This window comes from Ambystoma mexicanum, chromosome 2p (assembly GCF_040938575.1).
Source record: "Ambystoma mexicanum isolate Mex_15411 chromosome 2p, UKY_AmexF1_1, whole genome shotgun sequence".
In the NCBI taxonomy this organism is placed as follows: domain Eukaryota; kingdom Metazoa; phylum Chordata; class Amphibia; order Caudata; family Ambystomatidae; genus Ambystoma; species Ambystoma mexicanum.
The window spans coordinates 965,354,550-965,372,972 of NC_090923.1; the positions used below are offsets into that span (position 1 = coordinate 965,354,550).

General features: G+C 46.5%; 1 protein-coding gene across 2 annotated transcripts in view; it reads right to left on the reverse strand.

The window, feature by feature from the left end:
- LOC138566968 (solute carrier family 22 member 6-A-like) overlaps positions 1-18,423 on the reverse strand; it is a 339,887-nt gene that overhangs the window by 208,387 nt on the left and 113,077 nt on the right. The window lies entirely within an intron of this gene.

An 18,423-nucleotide genomic window follows, 5' to 3' on the forward strand; every position in this document is an offset into this window, starting at 1 on the left:
ACAAGAATGAACTTCAGTTTGGTTATGTTGAGATCATCGTATGCATTCATAATGTAAAGGGTATTCACTCTTCAGGGCCAGAGGTGCTACCTCTTGCAGGAAGAACCTAGACCAGAGTCTACTTATCAACTGGAATATAACTAATGACCACTCGTGTGTTTCATGAAAATGGCATGGCTTCCGCCACCAATTCAGCATGCAGGAAGGAACTAGGTGTTGCCAGGCCCCAAATGTAACAATTGGCAAAGTACACTTACATAGATTTACATAGTGAGTTGGAGTAGGACGCAATGGAAGGCAGCTGCATTGGCAGTGGCTGCTTTGGTGGGGAATTATGAGGGTACAATGATAAAATGTCAGTGGCGGCTGAAATTCTTTTGTCACTTGATGCATGTTAATAATCACCCCAAATTAGCATGAGAGGCAGAACATAGCGAGGGAGTCCAAACCAATAATACTGGGAGTTCCGGGAGTTCGATCTTCTCCCCTGATATATTTAATTAAATAATGCCTTCAAAGGTACAGTTTACAGAACAATTCTTTTAGCAGAAATTGGCTAAAAAAATATGCATATTACAATTGCTTATCTAGGACAGAACATTAAAAGATCCAAGAGATGAAAGCCAGGTCACCAACAATACACCAGAGCATTAGACCACATTTTCAAGCTGCCTGTGCCCACAACATATGGCAGCATTGCCATGATGAAAGACTTTCATGATGGTACACCTAGTATATGCCAGTACTGTCACTGTGTATCACATATCCCTGGTTCCAGTTTCCAAATATTTGCCAGCACGGTCCTATGAAACACTTTTCCGTGCTGCCTTTGGCCAAATATATGCCAACATTGTCAATGTAAAACACTTTATTGACGCTTCCCACCATATTTATTAATTTGCATACATCCATACATACATACGTATATGAATGGAAACACGCTCTTTTAGTCACAAAGGGGCATACAAAAGGTAATATAGCAAATGGATGGGAGGCGGTGAGCCTCTTAAAATGGGGAGTGTTTGAATGGCATGACGGCTGGTTTGGAGAAGCAGTATATTGGACAGATACCTGGAAGAATGCGCTGGACAAACTTAGGACAATTAAGTGTCAGCGGGTAGGCAGTCTAACTAGCTAAGCATGAGCTGTGACCTCAAACTATTAAGCATTATTGTATTGTATTGGGGAAAAGAGATGGAAGAATCTGGTTAGCAGTGTGGGAAGGTGTAAGTAGTGAGGCTGGAGAGGTGAGTCAAAAGGATAGCTCAGAAGCTAGAATGCATCGATGTGGACGTATTTCGCATTGTAGAGGGATGAGCACTCCAAGTAAGCGGAGCAAGATCAGTGAAGGAGCGGCAATGAGAGGAAGCACATGTTAGGTGAGGTGCCACAAGAGTGCTGGAGGAGGCAAAGCAAAGGTTGCAAGAGGGGTTTGTAGGGGTTGATAAAAGAAGATAGATAAGGCAGTGTCTCACCATGGATGGATTTATGCACTAATAGGAGAAATTTAAATTTGGCCCTGTTTTGCATAGTTAGGCAGCCAGCCTGCTGGCGATAGGAGGAGGTAGGGATGAAACGAGGAAGTTCAAAGAGAGTCCTGGTAGCAAAGTTAATAATCGTGTCAAGGGGACAGAATGCATAGTTTGGAGGACCAAAGATCATACTAGCACAGTAGGCCTGTTTAGGAGATGTTGGGCAGTTTTGAAGTGAAGGAATAGCATCAGTTTTTGGATATTTCGGAGGTTGAGGCGAGCCGCCATTGCAGTTTTACAGATGAAGGTAGAGAAGGTGTGCAAAGGGTCATAAATTACACCAAGGTTTTTAGCTGAAGAGGAGTAGGGAAGAGTGTAAATTGGGAAGTGGATAGGGAGGGGAGGAGAAGAGAGAGACAATTTGGCAGAAAAGAACAGCGTCTCTGTTTTGGAGGAGTTAAACATAAGAGTGTGTACGGTCATAGAGTATTTAATAGCCGAGAGACAGTTGGAGATTTTGGTAGATGGGTCCATGGAGAGTTCAGGAAAGGAGAAAAAGATGTGGGTGTCAATGGTAAAGAGTGGGCACGAGAACGCAAAGGAGGAGATAAGTGTAACAAGAGCAGAAGTGTACAGTGTGAACAGGAGTGGACCCAAGACCAAGTCTTGGGGAACACCAACAGTGAGAGGAGTGAGTTGAGAGATTTTGTTGTTCCGAAAACAGAGAAGTGACGAGATGCCAGGTAGGATTCAATCCAGACAAGTGACTGATTGCGAATCCCAAGCAAAGAGAGAGTATTGAGGAGATCAGAGTGATTGACGGTATAAACGGCAGCAAATAGGTCAAGGAAGATTAGGAGAGAGGATATTTTGGAATGTTTAGAAGAGACAATACAGTTGGAAATATTCATGAGAGCAGTTTCAGTGGAGTAGCAGTAGTAGAAATCAGCTTGGAGGGGGTCAAAAGGTTTGCTTGTGTCAAGAATTTTAGTAAGACGATTGACTACAACTCTATTCAACACATTAGACTAGTGAGATAAAAGTGACACAGGTCAAAAGTTGTTTGGGAGGTTTGGATCAACACCTTGCTTTTTCAGGAGAGGGATGGCCATGGCTGTTGTGAACGTAGAGAGAAAGCAGCTTGATGCAAAGGACAGGTTGAAGAGATTAGCAAGGTCAGAGGACACTAGAGGCTCAATAGGTTTGAGGACACTCGAGAGTTGATAGGTCTGACAGGCTGAGGCACAAGAGGATCTGATGGGGCTCATGGGGATTAGCTTTCATTTGCCGTGAAAGGACTTCCTCAGTGTTGGTATGACTGAGGTGTGAGATAGAGGCACACTCTTAGAGACTGTTTATCAGCGATAGGGAGTTGGGTGTCAAATAATTGGCTAAAGTTAAATGGGATGAAAATGGAGGTCCTGGTAACTGGCTCTCAGACAACGGAAGTCAGTTGGAGTGCTGAGTATTGGCCAAACTCCCTGCACCCAGGTGCGGCCCCCAGCACCTGTGTTAATAGCTTGGATGTGAAGCTTCTTCCGTCCAGCTCGAGAAAGGCACATATTATCGCAGTTTGCAATTCTGGTTTTAAGTACTTAGGAAAATACTTCCTTACCTGCCTGCGGTTTGTCGCGTGAAGGTGGTCACCTCGTTGATCATGGGATTGATAGACTATTGTAATGGGATCTATCTGGGGCAACCAGCATATGAGATTCAGAACCTGCAAGTCCTCCAGAATTCAGCAGCGTGACTGGGTTTATATGCACCTAGACTCACATCCTCTGCACTCATGCTGCAGCAGTTTCACTGGCTACCCGTTAAAGATCAAATCGAGTTTAAGATTGTATGCATTACCCATCAGACAGTTCAAAACATGGGTGCTGCTTACCTACAAACTAAATTGGAGTGTTATCAACTCACTCAATGTCTCTATTCAGCGTCCCAAATGTTATTGAAAATTCCACGCTTCCAGAGAGTTTGGATAGGGGGCCGGTCCTTTCTGGTCCTTGCCCCCACTCTCTGGAAAGCTTTGACTTTCTTGTTGTGTGAGATTGCAGGCTATCTACAGTTTAGGAAAGCACTGAAAACATACCTCTTTAAAGTGTTTGTCATGTCCCTTTTCTATTGTTACCTCACTCAAAGTAAAGGAGCAAAGTCTCCTTTCTATTATGTTGATTGCTGGTGGGATGCGACCCACGTGTTATGAGAGGCGGGTTTACCGCCAAAGAAGTCAGTTACTGTTTGATTAAAGTGAAGTTCAGACGCATACTCCTGATCTCTGTGTCTTATTCACAAGTGTCATCATTGCATGCTGTATTCCGGCTCTGTGCCCCAAATGGGAACTTAACAACGGTGATGAGGATTCATAATTGACTGCCGAGCGTCTACTGAATGAAGCAAGTGCTCCGCACAGTTCCCTGACTTCGGTCCACGCAAGCAGAGTATTCGAATCATATAGCAGATGCTCCGGAGCAGCAAACACGTGATCAGCTGAAGCTCCGACACGAGAAAGCATCACGCGCTGTGAAATGGAAGCCTGACAGCCACCCATTACTAATGAACCCTCCGACGTATCATTACACGCTTCAGCAGTAAAGCGACCACGTGCGCCTCACTAGCACCGAAAACAGAAGACAAAGGAAAGTAAGAAGTGAAACATCACGGCAATACAAACTTTAAACGTGCAAATATCTCATCAATGCCATCAATCTAACATGATTCAAATACTCACAATGGACATATTTAACGGATTGTAAAGCCACCAACAAAATCTATATAGAGTGCCAGGATTCACATCGACAACAACCTGCCGCAGTAAGTTCTGGATTATTTGTCTACTAATCGACTGCACGCTTGTCTGCAACATTACAATCCCTCTAAATACTGGGCGCACAACCCTACCATGTCTGAAAGCAACGCTGGTGGTCCAGATGACTGAAAGAGCTTCACATCTATATTGACGCAGCAGGTGTGAGGGAAGAACGCAGATTGCGTGCCATATTATTGCATTCACTAGGTCCAACAGTACGTGATATCGTATTTGAAATGCCAGAATCCAACACAGACTTATTCCAAGGAATAATTGACTCATTAAACACGTACTTTGCATCGCTGAGAAATGTTGACTATGAAAGACACATTTTCCACACGACTATGCAGGAAAATGGTCAAAACATGGACAATTTTGTTATTTCGACAAATATTCGACCAACGAAGCCCTCAAATCGCAAGCCATTGCCGGCTGTGGATCACAAGATTTTCACAAAAAACTCCTACAAAAAAGCAGGACAGTTGGTGAAATTCTTCAGCTAGCAAGAGCTGACTCAGCATTAGCACTACAGACGGAATCACTCGGTAACATCAAAACTACGCAGTCTAATTCAACAGCCACAGTGTGCCCCATTCGCACCCAGACTGATGTTGCTGAACAAAAAAAATGTTACAGGTATGGATTCAAATTCCCGCATGTAGGCCTGTGTCCTGCGATAGGGCATCAATGCGACAACTGCGGTGGTGAAAACCATTTTCAATCTGTCTGTAGAAACATTAGATTCTTTCAATCATCAATCATCAATCATCAGATTCCAACAAAGAAACCTGGAGACAAGATGGTCGATATTCAAGGCGGGGAAGCCTGTGCCCTCGCATGAGACATGTCTACACCGCCAGCAGGAAGCAATCTCACAGCTCATCGCAAGACCAGTCACACCACACCACACCAGACGACATGATGAAAGGAGAGACAGCTCCAGCCGCCACAGGAACAGGCATGATCTGCAACGCAGGAAATCAAGACAAAAGATCAGATACCTAAATGAGTCACTTCAAGAGAGGCACAGATCACAATCATCATCTTCCAGTGGAGAACGCAAGAGAGAATATGTGAACGCCATCGGAAACAATACAGCTATTGAATACAGCCCGACGTTATTGCTACAACTCAACGGACAAAATCAAGAATTTCTAATTGACACAGGTGCCTCCGTAAACATAATCAACGATGCAGTTTACCGGCCAATGACCACAAAGAAGGACTTAAAACAAGCTGACACACTCATATACCCATATGGATCAAACAAACCACTAAATTGCCAAGGGATGTTCACTCTAATGTGTCAATACAAAGACAAGTATCAGAAAGTAAAAATCTTCGTCTACAAGGGAGAAGACTCAGGAGGCAGCATATTAAGCTTGAAGTCGGCCATACAGATGGGCCTCATTCACATCATGTATCAAATCATGTCTGCCTACACCACAAGCCCAAAGGACATGATACACAAAATGTTTCCAGCCCTCTTTACAGGTTTGGGAAAACTAAAGAGCAAGCAAGTCAAACTTCACATAAACCCAAACACACCGCCTACGGCTCAACATTACAGGGGCATTCCCCTCAACATACAGAGGCAAGTAGAGGATGAAATTCAGTCTTTACTACAACAAGATATCATAGAACCAGCATCGGGACCAACACCATGGGTCTCTCTGATCAAGCCCGTGGCCAAAAAGGGCAACAAATCCAGCATCTGCATCTGTGTGGATATGAGAGCCCCAAACGTGGCCATTGAAAGGGAGCATCATCTTGCCCCAAAAATGACCGATATGATGCACCTACTCCATGGATCAAAAGTGTTTTCTAAATTGGACCTAAACAAAGGTTACCACCAGCTTGAACTGCATACATCATCAAGATTCAAGATATATCACCACCTTCTCGACCCATTTCGGTCTCTTCAGATATAAAATACTTAGGGCCTCATTACACGTAGTGTGGTAAGGGTTTACCAGTACCGGTAAGGGCACCGGTACTGGTAAACCCTTACCGCCTTACTACGAGGTCCCTTTGAGGGTTGGTACTTTAACGCCTGCTTTTTAGCAGGCGTTAAAAACCAACCCTCAAAGGGACCAGGGTGCTAATTACGGTACCACAATTTGCGGTACCGTAATTAGTGCCTTCCCCATTCCCATAGAGTCCTATGGGGCAAAAATAGGAATGGGGAAGGGCAATGGAGGAAGGCGGAATTACTGCCTTCCCAACCTTGGAATAGGGCCGTAATTCCCCTTTCCTCCAAGGCGGTACCGGTAAATTACCGGCATGAACCATGGTGCTAACAGCACCATGGTTTACCGCACTACGTGTAATGAGGCCCTTAGTTTTGGAGTGTCATCTGCTGCTGAGATTTTCCAAAACGCAACTCATCAGGTAATTAAACACATTCCCAATTGCATAAATTACAGCAATGACATTTTAATTTTTGGCACCACTCAAGAAGCACACGTTGACACCCTCAGACGAGCATGCATGGCGCTCGAAGATGCACAGCTCACGCTCAACCCAAACAAATGCAAGATCAGCAAATCTACCTTAAAATTCTTTGGACACATCTTTTCCAGCAACGGCCTACAACCAGATGCTGAAAATGTGCAGGCACGGGTAGAAGCTCCCACCCCCACATCAACATCTACAGTCTGCTCTTTTCTAGGAATGACCAGTTATTGCACACGTTATATTCAGGACTTTGCATATGTAAGCACACCGCTCAGACTACTCACAGGAAAGCAGCAAGAATTCCACTGGTCAAATGAATGTGAAGACTCTTTCCAGGAAATCAAAAAGCGGATTGCGTCGGCCTCTTACATGGCATATTATGGCCATAACTACGATACGGAAGTGACGGTAGATGCCAGTCCAGTGGGACTACGGGCGATTTTGGTTCAATCAAAACCAGGAGCACAACCGAACTCCCCCAGACGCATAGTGGCATACGCGAGTCGCAGTTTATCAACAACCAAATGTGCTTACTCTCAACCTGAAAAGGAAAGTTTAGCAGTTGTATGGGCATGCAAGCATTACCATCTATTCCTATATGGGCGCCCATTCACCATCATCACTGACCATCAGGCTCTCACCAGCATCTATGGAAAGCCCACAGGCAAAATGCTGCCACGAATAGCCAGCTGGGGGCTGAGGCTACAGGAATAGTCATTCAAAATCATTCACCACCCAGGCAAGGACAGCAACCCCGTGGATTTCCTGTCCAGATATCCACTCCCTGCTCAAGATGAACGTCAATCAACTAAGGCAAACCAATACATCAACTACAACATCGGGAATGCACTTCCAAAGTCCATCACGACAGCTCAAATCATAGAAGCGACACAGAGAGACCATCTGCTCCAGACAGTACAGGAATGTTTAAAACAGGGCATTGGCAAGGAAGACGACAACGTGAACACCAGCTATCGCCTGAAGAAGATGCTCACTTACACACTTTCTGACTCATTAGGCGCATGTTGTCCATGTCACCCAATGGCCTCCTACTGAAGGAAAACAGACTCGTCATACCATGCTGTCTACAACAAGAAGTGCTCGACATAGCTCACACAGGACATCGGGGAGTGGTGTCAACAAAACTGCAACTCCGAACCAAAGTGTGGTTTCCCCGAATGGACGAGAAGGTAGAGTACCTCCTGAGCAAGTGCCTTGCATGTCAAGCCATCGCCCCGCGCACTTTTCCAAAACTGCTGAAACCATCAACAATGCTGCAGCAAGTATGGGACGAAGTGGCGATAGATATGTTTGGTCCACTAGCAAATGGCAAATATGCGCTTCTGATCATTGACAAGATGTCTTGATTCCCCGATGTCCATCTCATTCATTCCACAAGCGCTCAGGCAGTAATACCAGCCCTAGATAAAACTTTTGCAGACTATGGCATCCCATCGAGCGTAAAATCAGATAATGGACCACCTTTCAGTGGACATGATTTTGCCATGTTTGCAGAATACCTAGGTTTCCAACACAGAAAAATCAAACCACTATGGCCGCAAGCCAATGGGATGGCTGAAAAATTCATACATGCAAGCCATTTGCACATTACTGCGAGAATACCGAAATACGCCCCACAGCACAACGGGTGAATGTCCGTCAGCTCTCGTGTTTGGCCGGGTCGTACGCACCACACTGCCACACAATCCGCGAGACATCCTCCCCACCACGTGTGTCGACAGCGCATTAATGAAAGACAAAACAAGCAAATGAAAATGAAGCAATATGCGGATCGCCGCAGGCAAGCCAAGCCAATCCTCATTCAAATAGGTGACCAAGTCCTGGTCAGACAAAGTCAAAACACCAAAGACACCCCGGCGTTCAAACCGGAATCCCTGACAGTAACTTACATACATGGATCCATGATCACGGCTGCCAGCCCTCAAGGAACCATCACCAGAAACTCATTGTTCTTTAGAACACGTGACAGACATCGAAAACCTGTGGACATTAATTCAGAGATGACTGATGAGTCCTCCAACATAGACTCCGAATACACAGCGGAGGACAGAGACGCAGATGACAGCGACAGCCCCGGTTTGTCTGTGCCCCTGCCCCCGCGCAGCCCATCTAGGAGAACAATACGGAAACCGAGTCGCTGGATAGAAGAGATGAACACCTCCATCTATGCAGGAGTAGTCGCATGTCAGTGTGGAGACCGTGTATGATCCTGGCAAGGCCAACTCAGCCTTTCATCCTTCCGAGGTCGATAAATGAGTACCAATTTCGGTTGGGTGATATTGTATGTAAATGCCATATAAGTAACACATCATTATCTTTATTATCATTATTATCATTAATGCCAGTTAAATGTTTATGCAAAGGGGAGATGTCATGTCCCTCTTCTATTGTTACCGCACTCAAGGTAAAGGAACCAAGTCTCCTTTCTATTATGTTGATTGCTGCTGGGCTGCGACCCACGTGTTATGAGAGGCGGGTTTACCGCCAAAGAAGTCAGTTACTGTTTGATTAAAGTGAAGTTCAGACGCATATTCCTGATCTCTGTCTTATTCACAAGTGTCATCATTGCATGCTGTATTCCGGCTCTGTGCCCCAAATGGGAACTTAACAGTGTTTTTACATGGTTTTCCAGTAGACCACTGGTTTCCTCTATAGCGGCTAGATGCCTTTGGGCCAAAGTCTGCGCTCTACAAATACTGTACATTACATTATATTACAGGCAGTGAAAGATGGTAGAATAGGTGGAGTTATTAAATCATGACGATTCGGAGCGATTCCCTGATTTTGGAGATTTTGGAAGCAAAGTGTTCAGACTAGAGTTAATAGTTGTGGGTTTAGGATGGCTGAGGAGTGAGTTTAGAGTGCCTTGTAATCAGCAAGGGTGTTTGGTATGCCTGTTGATGAGAGAAAGGTAGAAATACCTTTTAGCACTATCAAGAGAAGACTTGAGAGAGTCAAGGGCAGAGAGGTACAGTTGCAGGTTCTCGTGAGAGTGGGAGCACCTCCATCTATGCAGGAGTAGTTGCATGTCAGTGTGGTGACCGTGTATGAATAGGGAGACCCAAGGTGGTGAAAGGTCGGATTTAGAGGTGAAAGGTAGCAGTGAGAAGTGAGAAGAGAAGGAGTTGTGAAGTAGGTACTCAGAGGTGGAGAAAGCAGTGCAAGGGGAGGAGGGATCTGGATAGAAGTATATATAGCACCAATACTTTAAAGCGCATGATGTGTGTGTGCAAAATATGTAAAAGCATGGCACTGTAAAATACTTTCATATTAACTATGCCCAAATATATCCCATCAGGGGAAGGGCGCTCAGTCAATCAGGTGGCTGGAAATGCGTGCGAGGACACACAGTATACAGCCTGCAGTTTCCACCCACCCAAAGCCCTTCCCCAGGTGGTGCCATCTTGATTGCGGGGAGGCAACAGTGAGAGTCTCCCTGTTGCCTCACTACATCCCCCCTCCCTACCACCTGCAAAGACATCCTGCTCCCTTTTCGCCTCCTCCCTCCCCACTTACCTGCTGGACCTGTCATGATCTCTGCTTCCAAAAGGTCAGGGTTTTCCCAACTCCCTTGGAAGCAGATCCATAACCCAGGTTCCGAGTGCCAACCAGTCCCAATTGGGACCTTTTGGACCCAGTCCTGGCGCCAGTGGCACCAGGCTCATAAATATGCCCAGTCCCAGCGCTGGAAGCGCCGGGCTCATAATGCTTGGGTGGACTTACCTGCAGCAGACCATGCTGCTTACGTGCCTGCCAGTTGAGCCTCTGATCCTCTTCTGTTTGGAACTACTTTTCCTGTTGGGTGGGGCAGGAGCCACTCCCTAGATTCAGAACACTGGAACTCTTCTGGAAAGCAGGAACTCTTTTCTTACCTAGGCATGGCTGTGGAAGGAGACACCTAAGCACTAAAGGAGGCTATTTAAACCACACCCGGTGGATGAATCTTGCTTTGCGTTATTCTGCATCCTCTGCAGCAGAACGCTCATTGTGTCTTCTGCATTGGATCCTGGGCCTAAGGAAAAAAGGCTTACCAACTTGAATCCAGTCTTCAGCAACACCTATAAAGACAAGAAAGAACAGGTTAGCATTCCGGCATCTGAAAGACAAAGGCTTACCTACTCTTCGTGCGCTCCGGAGGTCTTCACACTGCATTCCGGCATCTGAAAGACAAAAGCTTACCAACTCTTCGCACGCTCCGGAGGCCTTCGGCGCTGCATCCCGCATCTGAAAGACAAAACAAGGTGCGTTTAAAGACATTGGGGAACTTTAATACTCACGTGCCATTACTCCTTTCCACATCTAACCCAGTGGGTATTCCGGCACCCTGCAGCCGCTCCGAACTCGTACCTGCAAAATAAAAAGACAGAGTGCATCGTGAAGCAGGCAACAAGCGCTTACTTACGTGCTTCCAGGCGCTTCTATTCATCACACGGACTCCATCTTCAACTCACTTCAGCCCGTCATCCGCCATCGCCGGAACCCTGCAAAACAAGAGACATCATTACTAAAGACTATAAAGACAATAGAATTACTCGAAACTTACCGTTCGTGCAGTAAACGACGGACAGCAGTCCTCTGAAGTCAAGAGGCCTGCGCTACCTACCCAGTGAAGAAACTGGTTACAGCACCATGCCCCGAGGCAGATGGAGAGCTCGGCATTCATTTACCTAAGGTGAGAGCGTTAACCTTTGGGGGTCTACAGGAGAGCAAAAAGGGAAGAGATAGGGACACCCCAATAACCCCAGTTCATTAATCCCATATTTTCTATCTGCAGACATCTCACTCTTGAAGTCAGGCATACAGTGCACAGAGGTCCAGCCCAAAGAGCCAACCGGGTGCTACACATCACCTTTGAAGATACGGTAGTTGCCCAGTCAAGACCGGCGCCTCTGCGAGAATCAGGTGAGCGTTACAGAACGCAAAGCCTACCGCAAAACTCTCGCCCAGGCGCTATGGAAACCTCGGATACTGACCACCTGGCCCGGTTACTTGGGGAACTAAGGGCAGAAGTGCATGCAGCTCGTCAGGAAACGAATGCTCTAAGGAGGGAACTAATTATTTCCAAGGAAAGAACAGACGGTCTTGCTAGACAATTGCTACAGTCACAAGCCGGACAGACCCCGTTACCCGCATCAGGGGCAAATCTTCCTTCAACATCCTCTATGAATCCAGTGCAGATCAACCTACCTGGGAATGTACCTCTGGCTCCGCCCGAACAATTTTCTGGTGACCCAAAGAGGTTTGCAGTATTTATCAATCAGTGCCGGTTGCACTTATTATGCCGGCCAGCAGCCTTTCCAACTGATCAAGCTAAAGTAGCTTTTGTACTTTCGTACCTTAGTGGCAATGCGGCAGACTGGTCGATCCCTCTAGTTAATCAAGATGATCCGGTTCTCCATGATTTTCAAGCCTTTCAGCTTAGTATGGAAAAACTGTTCGCAAGACATTCACAGGGGCAGGCCTTGGACAATGAGCTTCTTTCGTTGCGACAGGGTAATCAAGACCTTTTGGCTTATATTGCATCTTTCAATAGACTAATAGTGGAAACTCAATGGCCTGAGGACAAAAGGATTACGCTGTTTTATAGAGGTCTACGTGGAGAGCTCAAAGACGTTTTAGCCCAAGTAGTGAATCCCCCACAAGACTGTTCGGATTATATAGACTTGGTCGTTCAAATAGATCATAGACTGCAGAACAGGAAGGCCGACCGTTCCAAGTTTGATGCTCGAGTATTTTCCAAGTCGCCAACTCCTTCCAAAGGAGTAGACTCCGGGGAACCCATGCAAATAGGGGGTCTGAAAGGTCCTCTAACACAAAAGGAGCGGGAAAGGAGAAAACAGTTGCAATTATGCCTATATTGCGGAAACTCAGGGCACTTTCTTCGAGACTATCCGGTGAAACCTGCCAAGAAGGCAGTAGGAGCTGCAGTTACCAAAGTTACAAACTCTGAGCAGGGAAACGACCTCGCCCGACAAGAATAGAGGTCCTCTTGCCGAGCGTGAAAACCAGTTCCGTGACCTCGCATTTCGTGATACCTATGGTCCTCATTAGCCCTGATAATCCGGATCGATTACATGCAATTGAAGCTTACGTCGACAGCGGTGCCATCGGCAATTATGTGGATCATTAAATGGTTTTGAGGATGAATCTAACTCTTTGTCCCAAGGCTGTAAAGGACGTCATTACTACAGTGGATGGTACGGAGATAGCCTCCGGGCCAGTAACGCATACCACTCAAGAGGTGACGCTAGTAAGTCAAGATGGACACCATGAGAAGATCGTGTTCGATGTGATCAAGGCCCCTCAGTTTCAGATTATTCTAGGAATACCTTGGTTAGAGAAACACAATCCTCTGATCGATTGGCGAGCAAGAACGGTCCAGTTTCCAGAATGTGGCTCTACTTGTCACCCTCCACCTGGTGTTGCACTGGCAGCAATTTCTTAAGAGACTCCCCAGTTACCTCCCGAATACCTAGAATACCAAGATGTTTTCCGGAAGGATCAGGCTAACTCTCTACCTCCTCATAGGTCTTATGACTGCCAGATAGACCTGATACCTGGATCTACTCCTCCTTGTAGTAGAATTTATGCCCTCACCGAGCCTGAGAACCTTCACCTTCGACAATACCTGGATCAATACCTGGCGAATGGGTTTATTCGTCCTTCCAAGTCCCCTGCTTCTTCAGCTTTGTTCTTCGTTCCAAAAAAGGAAGGAGACCTTAGAACTTGTATCGATTATCGCTCCCTGAACCAGATCACCGTTAAGAATAGATATCCGTTACCTTTGATCCCTGAACTCCTGGACCAAGTCAGAAAAGCATGCATATATACAAAGCTGGATCTTAGAGGAGCTTACCACTTGGTACGAGTAAAAGAGGGCGATGAATGGAAGACGGCCTTCCGCACCAAGTATGGGCTATTTGAATATCAGGTCATGCCCTTCGGACTTTGCAATGCCCCGGCCGCCTTTCAATATTTTATGAACGATGTCCTCAGAGAGCTCATAGATGTGTGTGTTGTTGTTTACATTGACGACATCCTCGTTTATTCTTCATCGGAATCTGAACATCGGAAACACGTGAAAATGGTCCTCGAAAGATTGCGTCAACACAAACTTTTCGCTAAGTTGGAAAAATGTGTTTTCAACGTGACTGAAGTTGAATTCTTGGGATTCATATTGTCACCTGGCGGAGTACGTATGGATTCAAAGAAGGTCGATGCAGTTCTCAAATGGCCATCACCATCCTCCGTAAAAGGTGTGCAAAGCATGTTAGGCTTCGCTAACTTTTACCGCAGGTTTATCCCCGAATTCTCTCGAATAGTCCAGCCCATCACTGCCTTGTTAAAGAAAAACAAACGTTTTGAATGGTCTACCGAGGCGGAACAAGCTTTCCAGGATTTGAAGACTAAATTTATCTCTGCACCAATCTTAAAACACCCTCGCCCCGAACTCCCCTACATCGTGGAAACTGATGCTTCAAGCCTTGCCATGGGGGCAGTTCTATCACAAAAGGACCCGGTAACCAATCAGTTGCATCCCGTGGCATTTTGGTCCCGCAAATTCTCGCCTCCTGAAATCAATTACACGATTACTGACAAGGAACTTCTGGCTATCAAGTCTGCCTTTAAGGCTTGGCGGCATTATCTGCTGGGGGCCCGACACACCGTTACTGTGATTACGGATCACCGAAACCTGCAATATTTGAAAACCGCAAAAGCCCAATCCTCTAGACAACTCCGTTGGGCATTATTCTTTGCCGAGTTTGACTTCATAATTACCTATCGACCTGGTACAAAGAACGGTAAAGCTGATGCCCTTTCTCGGATGGGAGTGGAAGAACACTTGATCAACCCTAAACCTGTACCAATCATTCCCGAACAAAGAATTCTGGGTGTAATCGCCACAGAATCCATAGAGGAAGTTAAGGATAAAGCCAGGCAACTTGTAACTCCAGCAGACATACAGAATTGGCATCTGCAGGGAAAGGACTTTGCAGTAAAGGACAACTTATTGTATTTCCAAGAACGATTATACCTACCCAGCACAGATTTACAGAAAAAAGTAATCTCTTGTTATCACGATTCTTTAATGGAAGGTCATCCCGGTATGGCCAAGACCTCAGAAAAGATCAAGCGCTACTTCTGATGGCCGTCTTGGAAAAAAGATATCAGAGACTTCATAATGTCCTGTGGAGTATGCGCCCAAAACAAGAGTCAAAAGGAAAGACCAGCAGGCCTCTTACGCCCTATTGACATCCCACCTCGCCCTTGGCATACCCTTTCTATGGACTTCATCACCGGTCTACCTCCATGCTCCGGATACAATACGATTCTAGTAATCGTGGACTTATTCTCCAAGATGGCGCATTTCATTCCGCTCAAAGGCTTGCCAACAGCAGCAACTCTGGCCCGAGAATTTCTCGAAAACATCGTCCGACTACACGGTTTTCCTTCGGTTCTAATTTCGGATCGAGGTAGTCAATTTATTTCTCATTTTTGGCGAAGTTGCTGTCGGTCAGCTCAAATTGATGTGAGACTATCGACCAGTCACCACCCTCAGACCGACGGACAAACCGAGAGGACCAATCAAACTCTGGAACAGTATTTACGCTGCATGCTGCAACAAACTGAAAAAACTTGGAAAGACATCCTTTGGATAGCCGAATATGCCTACAATAACTCTGTCCATTCGGGAACTGGGAAAACACCGTTTTTTCTTTTGTACGGCAGTCACCCTCGAACCTCGGAGTTGGATCCCCTCCAAGATCTTGAAACACCAGCAGTAGACTACCTGCATTCTACAATCACCCAAGCCTTTAAGGAAGCTGTTTCTCACCTTCAAAGGGCTAAAGAACAATACAAGAAAGGAGCAGATCAACATCGGAAGGAAGCCCCTCAATATCAAGTAGGGGACCAAGTCTGGTTATCCACCAAATATCTACCTCTAAAAGGGCCACGCACATTCAACCCAAGATACCTTGGTCCCTATTCCATCACTACCATAGTAAACCCAGTAGCGGTCAAGTTGGACTTGCCCCCGCACATGAAGATACATCCGGTCTTCCACGTCTCTCTATTAAAACCCGTGCAACCTCAAACCCGACTAACTAAATCTCCAAAACCCATTCTAGTTGATGGAGAACTCGAGTTTGAAGTCAAAAGCATTCTGGACTCCAAGATCTCCAAATCTAAACTATTTTACCTAATTGACTGGAAAGGCTACGGCCCCCAAGAGAGATCCTGGGAACCTGCTGAATATGTCCACGCTCCTCGCCTAATCAAAAGATTTCACCGAACATTTCCTGACAAGCCAAAACCCCCGGAGAAGCCCGGTTTGGGAGGGGCCTTGAGGGGGGGTACTGTCATGATCTCTGCTTCCAAAAGGTCAGGGTTTTCCCAACTCCCTTGGAAGCAGATCCATAACCCAGGTTCCGAGTGCCAACCAGTCCCAATTGGGACCTTTTGGACCCAGTCCTGGCGCCAGTGGCACCAGGCTCATAAATATGCCCAGTCCCAGCGCTGGAAGCGCCGGGCTCATAATGCTTGGGTGGACTTACCTGCAGCAGACCATGCTGCTTACTTGCCTGACAGTTGAGCCTTTGATCCTCTTCTGTTTGGAACTACTTTTCCTGTTGGGTGGGGCAGGAGCCACTCCCTAGATTCAGAACACTGGAACTCTTCTGGAAAGCAGGAACTCTTTTCTTACCTAGGCATGGCTGTGGAAGGAGACACCTAAGCACTACAGGAGGCTATTTAAACCACACCCGGTGGATGAATCTTGCTTTGCGTTATTCTGCATCCTCTGCAGCAGAACGCTCATCGTGTCTTCTGCATCGGATCCTGGGATTATGGAAAAAAGGCTTACCATCCTGAATCCAGTCTTCAGCAACACCTATAAAGACAAGAAAGAACAGGTTAGCATTCCGGCATCTGAAAGACAAAGGCTTACCTACTCTTTGTGCGCTCCGGAGGTCTTCACACTGCATTCCGGCATCTGAAAGACAAAAGCTTACCAACTCTTCGCACGCTCCGGAGGCCTTCGGCGCTGCATCCCGCATCTGAAAGACAAAACAAGGTGCGTTTAAAGACATTGGGGAACTTTAATACTCACGTGCCATTACTCCTTTCCACATCTAACCCAGTGGGTATTCCGGCACCCTGCAGCCGCTCCGAACTCGTACCTGCAAAATAAAAAGACAGAGCTCATCGTGAAGCAGGCAACAAGCGCTTACTTACGTGCTTCCAGGCGCTTCTATTCATCACACGGACTCCATCTTCAACTCACTTCAGCCCGTCATCCGCCATCGCCGGAACCCTGCAAAACAAGAGACATCATTATTAAAGACTTTAAAGACAATAGATTTACTCGAAACTTACCGTTCGCGCAGTAAACGATGGACAGCAGTCCTCTGAAGTCAAGAGGCCTGCGCTACCTACCCAGTGAAGAAACTGGTTACAGCACCATGCCCCGAGGCAGATGGAGAGCTCGGCATTCACTTACCTAAGGTGAGAGCGTTAACCTTTGGGGGTCTACAGGAGAGCAAAAAGGGAAGAGATAGGGACACCCCAATAACCCCAGTTCATTAATCCCATATTTTCTATCTGCAGACATCTCACTCTTGAAGTCAGGCATACAGTGCACAGAGGTCCAGCCCAAAGAGCCAACCGGGTGCTACACATCACCTTTGAAGATACGGTAGTTGCCCAGTCAAGACCGGCGCCTCTGCGAGAATCAGGTGAGCGTTACAGGACCGGAGCTTTGTGCTCTGGCCTCAGCACTGCTCCTGCCCGTAGCTGCCATTAAAGTGGAAAAGGACCTAAGTCCCTATTCTTATGATGGCAGCCATCTTGTTTTTTTATGGGCGATTGGGCTTCCATAATACGCATGGAGTACATCTACTGTTAAAAACAAATTAACCTATTTACACCCGGGCGAACCCTGTGGTGCGAGTAGCTATCACCCCCTTTATGCATACATGGCCAATAATGGCCTACAGCCCTGCCTAGTCTCGAGCTGGCGGGCCATTACCGCCCATGCATGTCCCCCCGCCCAACTCAGGGGTGATCACTACAGTATTGCCACTGTAAAGCACTTTCCTGACTGGGCCCACAATATTTGCCAGCCTGCCACTTTAAAACAGTTTCATGGTGCATGTGTCCTCAATATTTTCCAGATAACATGTCACAGTAAAACTCCTTTACTTGCTGCCTGTGAACTATTTTCCATTATTGCCACTGTAAACCACTTACACGATGGTGCCACAATTGTCAGTAACCTGGCCAGTATAAAGCACATTTGTGATGCCAATATGTCTCCCCTACTACCACTCACTCACTCACATATACCCTCCTCGGCTGGAGCCTGTGATGCCGAAGCTGCAAGGGGAGCTATAATTCCATCCCGCCGCAATACAACCGCTGCAGGGTCAGCTGGTCCTTGCCAGGCTTGGGGCGTCATTGCGCACTCCCACATCTGCTGTTGCATCTTGATTCCTACAACATTGCGAGAATACCCCCCTGCCTGAGGTGAGCTCCCACTTGCCTGGACACCATTACCCACATGGAGCTGCTGCTCCGATTCACCTTTGCCTGCCTCCTACGGCAAAAAAAAATGGTTGCCTTAACATCCACGTTCTTTTTTTACTGATGGTTGCTAAGTAACCG